Source organism: Sturnira hondurensis, unplaced genomic scaffold, assembly GCF_014824575.4.
Source record: "Sturnira hondurensis isolate 20B ecotype Veracruz unplaced genomic scaffold, ASM1482457v3 Scaffold0001074, whole genome shotgun sequence".
NCBI lineage: Eukaryota > Metazoa > Chordata > Mammalia > Chiroptera > Phyllostomidae > Sturnira > Sturnira hondurensis.
This window is the reverse complement of record NW_028073705.1, coordinates 57,441-62,840: the sequence shown is the minus strand read 5'-3', so window position 1 is coordinate 62,840 and position 5,400 is coordinate 57,441.

The following is a 5,400-nucleotide window of genomic DNA, read 5'->3' as shown; positions in this document are numbered from 1 at the left end:
CACTTCACGTCACTTACATGGAATAAAATGCATGAATGTTTTTGGTCTAGTTACTTTTCCCCAATGGCTCTTTTACTTTTTCTCCTCTTTAGGCTTGCACCTGTGAGTTCTTCTCCCCACCATAACTTGGGGTGTTGGTTGTCTAGTTGCCAGTCTGTGGGCTGCAGCAAATGTCACTGCTCCGAGGGTCAAAGACACTCAGAGATCTCACAATTGATGCCAGAGACAGTAAGAAGCAGCTCATTTTCCACATTCTAAATATGAAGCACTAGAAATAATGATGACCACACTGGACTATTGTGGGGAATGTGATGACCCAATGTGGGAGACAGATACTATAGGACAGTCTAGATGCTAAGGGAAATCAGAAACACCGCTGTTGAAGGTACATGTTAAGGATACTTCTAAAGCAATAAACAAATGTATTCTGAATACATGGAGAGATGAAGGGGTGGAGGACACTTTGGGAAGCCTTGTAACAGCTGGGCTGGTACCAGAGCAGTGATCCAGCATTTCCAACTGGGAGTCTTTCTGCTCTGAAGTGGATGCCTTTTTGGCTCCTATTCACCCACTTAGCAAGGCCCTGTTCTCAGGAATTGTCTAAATAGTTGTCTCCATGACAACTAATTTACAGAATGCCAGAATCAGGAGGGGAAGAACCATGCCTGAAATTGGCTCCTGATGGAGTACTCCAGGTGCTAGAGCAAAACTGCAGGGCAGGGCAATCCTTCAGAGCAGCTCTGTTCCCCTGACAGGCTTTTCATGGAAGTGCTGTCACCTTATTCCAGGTGCTGATTGGATTTCTCAGTTGGCCTCTTGTAACATGGCTTATCCACTCAGTTCGGACTTGACATTTCTCCCCTGCTGTAAACATCAGAAATAATGCACAATTATGCCTCAAAAGAGTTGAACACTAACAAAATTTCCATTGTTTCTCCATCTCCTGCTCTGCCTCCACCAAGAGAAGTTATATATAGGGAATCCATCTCATCTCCTTTTATTTTGGCTTTGATTCACACCCTTCTGTTTTAATAAAGTCTTTTTAATGATTTTTGGTTGGAAAAGTGAATTATCTTGGTGAGACTGCCTCAATATATCTCCTTCTTTTTCAAAAATTACTCACTTTGTTGCCCTGGAGATAGGAGAAAATTCACAACTCTGTCATGACAACATTTTTTTTCCTCTCTGTGGGCAAAATTGCATGAGATTTTAAAAAATTTAAACATTGAGAAAATTGTCGTTCCTTAAATCCAATATTTTGTCTTTCATCTTCTGTTTATTCAGCCTAACTTCTCAAGTTCAGGTTAAAATTAAAATCACACTAAATTGCTCTGCTCTGTTTTTCCAGTTCTAGGAGTATATATTCTTAATCAATCCTTAACCAGGATGGGTTTTCAAAAATACATAAATACCAATCATTTATTTCTCCACTCATTTAATAAATTCTACTGAAAGTCTTCTATGTGCAGATGGTGTGCTAGGTGAACAAGACACCACCTTTGCCCTTTCAGTAGTTAAAAATATCAAAAAAGGTATTGACCAAGAAAGCAATTAGGTGTGCAACATGTTCTAAGGGAGCAGAGGAGGAGCCCCTAAGTCAGAGCTAAGAAGAAAGGGAGAAAAAGACATAAAAGGGAGAGGGAGCAATCAAAACAGTCCCCCAGGATATGAAATTTCATGCCAGGTAAATCCCTAAAGACTTAGACCAGGTTGGTACCTAGAGAAATGCCCAGGCAGTTCAGTGAATGTTTTTTAAATCAAGGACTATGAGTAGAATGTATTCTAAGAAAGATAAAATATATAAACACACAGAGCCATGACCAAGTCTGTAATGTTAGCCATAATGATTGAGAAACTTAGGACTTGCTGCCTACACAGGCCTGGGTAGACCCTACCCCTAAAATGACTGGAAATAGAGCCATACTGTCAGACAGAAGGAGTAGGTCATAGCCAAAAGACAGGGCCAAGAATTATCCTTGAGTGAACCTTATTGTCTAGGTCCTTGAAAAATAATCTTCAAGCTGCCTAAGTTTTGAGAGTGCACTTGCATTTGAAGTCAGTGAAAATCCAGAGAGTGAAAGTTGAAGGACACCCACAGGAGAAGCTTCTATGGTTTGCTGGTCTAACAGATGGTGACACCCTGGGACTGCTCTTCTGAACACAGGGCCAAATTGTCTGGGGGTACAGTACAGAGATGACACAGTATGACAGCTGAGTCCTACACACAGGCCTCCTGTGCACACTGATAGGGCTTCCCAGCTCAGGAGATTTAGTTCAAGGTTTGACCTTCAATAATGCCACATAAATCAGAATCCAATATAAGGAAAATGGCAGTTTTTTCATGTCACATGAAACATAGCACAACTTGGGGCAATGTCAGTGAAAAATAGGGGCCCACACAGGTTCCCATTTATCCAGGGGTGCCTTGAACTATTGCCCACTGTTTCTTCCTAGTGACTGTTGCCCTCTACTCTGCAGCTCATCTGCCATTAAAACCAGCTCATGCTGTTGAGCCACACAGCCCCAGGAAGGGGATATGCTAAGTGGAGAAAAAACACTATTACTTCTGCTGTGAATTTCAAACTGTACTTCACTCTAAGACTTTTAAGAGAAAACGTAAGGAAGAGATGATTAAGTAAGAGAAAAAAGTAAGAGAAAATTAAGTAAGACTGTTAAGAGAATAGGTTTTATTGAGAGTCAGATTTTTATCAAAGCTTTTTTTCTTTTTGACATTTAAAGACCCAAAAGCTTTTTCACTTGGCCTTATAAACCAAAGCATTAAATAAGATAGGGTGTGATGTGAGGATGAGTTCCACTTCTTAGGAAGAAGAGGAGCCAAGAGGGAACTGTGGTCTCCCTCCCCCAGATGTAAATGGGAACTGCAGACCAGTCAGCCTTGCACTACAATGGCCTGTGTGGCCACAGAAGGGGTTTGGGAAAATGAGTCTGAGAGTGGCTTTCCTCTGCATGCACACTGATGGCTCCCTTACCCACTGTACTGTCTCCAGAAACCATTTGCTGAGACTCCGGGACTCAAGTTCATTATCACCCATCGATTGTTGTATGTGTGTATTATACTCCTCATAGATTGTTAGTGTGAGTAGGATATTAATGTATCTTGATGTTCTACTTTGAGTGAACCTGCATTCAGTAAAAACTGAGTGAAGAATGTAGTTACCTTCTGTGGCTCTTGCCTGCTCTTTGGTGCCAGATTGCTCCATGGGCAGCTAGCTGGGCAGTTTCCCAGCTGACTTATAGGAAAGACTATATTGTAGAACAGATGTTTGTGACACTAGGTCTGAAGATGATATTTCTCATGCTATTCTCAACCCAGGGTTATATGTCAGAGTGATCACATATGAAGAGATACATTTATACTCTACAAGAGATTTTCATTTTATCCTAAGAGAGTATAACAACCAAGAAGCTTCACGTCTTCAAAGCCTTGAGGCTACCTTATTATTCCCTCCTTCAGGGGAGCTGCCCCAGGGCTGTCTGTCTCAATAACAGTAGGTCTCAGCAGTGAGCAAATTATTGAATGAAACTATCTGCATAGTTTCTAACAACCCTTTTATCTTTAGTAGCTTGCTACTGCATTTTGTTTCTGATCCAAATGTCCCTTTGGACTTGGGTTTCTGACTCTGTCCATCTGTCTGTTTCTCCATCTACCCACTCATTTGTCCATTTATTCTTCTATTCAAGTATTATTCATTACCTGCCTTGTCTGCGACAAGCCTCCCTCAGTGCCCCAGATGAGTCTCCTCTTCTCAGGGGACTTGGTATGACTTAGGCAGTTTCCTTCTTCAACCACGTATCATGGCTGACTGGCAGTCATCTTGGTTGACATGAGTGATGCTATTTTGTTTTGTATACTTTATCCAGTCTTGACTGGACCAGTGCCATTGTATTGGTCTTGCTCTCCACATCTACAAAGTAGCGTTACATGGAAAATACCCAAACATAAAGTCCTATTGTTGTTGTATCTTTAAACCCTCATCTGTTACAGCCTTTTGGGTATTTACCTATAAATAAATACTAAGCTCTATTTACATTCACACAGGAATTCCCCAAAGGTAATAATAATGCTTTCTAAATCCTCAGTCAAATTTCATTTCAATGGAATGGTCCAGATGAAACAATTAATTCAGTGTTTTTCTCAAACACTCTGCCAGAATTCAGGGTTCTTGCCGGAAAGCAAATGTATTGTTTTTGAGATTTTTTTTCCTGAGATCCTCATGCCATTCCTTATTCTTCAGTGTTTCCAAAGAAGAGTACCACATACCAGACCAGATTTGGTTTACTTATATAGTAGCACGGGAGGAATTGGCCTTCATCCACCTTAAGATCGCTTCAGTTACTGAAAGTTATCTGTTGAAATAAAATTCACATTGACCAAAATGTGCTAGAAATAGAATTGCTCAGTATTTCTGAATTGAAACAACCAAGGGTTACCCATAAATCCCTTTTTTGTTTCAGAACTTGCAAAAATTGTTCTTAAAAATTAAAAATACAAAAATAAAAATATCTTACCTCTTAATAACATAAAATATGCATATGTGACTTTCCTTGATGATTTTGAGTCTTGCATGCATCAGTTTCTGAGCACCCATGAGAACTATCCAGTAACAATAACCCAACCTATTCATGATAGATCAAGATTAACTCTCAGAAGAATATAGTTGCTAAGAGAATGAACTCGAAAGCCAGACTACTTGGTTCACTCCTGGCTTTTCCCATGACTAGCTATAGGATCTTGAGCATCTTTATACCTCAGTTTGTGGGGGTGGGTTTATCTTAAAATAGGATGCTAATGGCAGTGCCCATATTCCCAGGCTGTTAGGGTAATTTAATGAGTTGATGTTTATAACATGCTTAGGACAGTGCCTGGTTACCTGGTTTCCCATTGTCATGATGCATAGGGGTTTCAAGGACTTGCAATGGGAAGAGAGATGAAAAACACTTCCAGCCACTGGATCAGGTGAACCACAGTCTTCTCCACACATCCCACCATTCTGAGTTCTGAAACTTGGTTGTCAGCTTTCCTCCTATTCCACCCCCAAAATCTCCAAGTCGCTTTAGTGCTAAAGATGTCAGTGCTGGAAACTGGACTGGGTATCAACTGACACCATAGAGCTTCCTGGAAATCACATCTCTAAAATAAAATAAATACTGCCAGCCAAGTCATGGTAAGTTTGCAAATTTATTTCAGCTTTTCAAGAAATATCACATTTATTTTCATTCAATCTAACTCTGAGCAGTAATTCCAAAATTTAATCTCAGTACCTACTGGGGCTTCCTGACCTATCGGGGTCATACAAAAAACAAAGTGATCTCTTGAAGTCCTAGTTCCTGGTACTTCCAAAGCAGGCCATGGACAGAAGAAACCATTTGTTGAGGCTA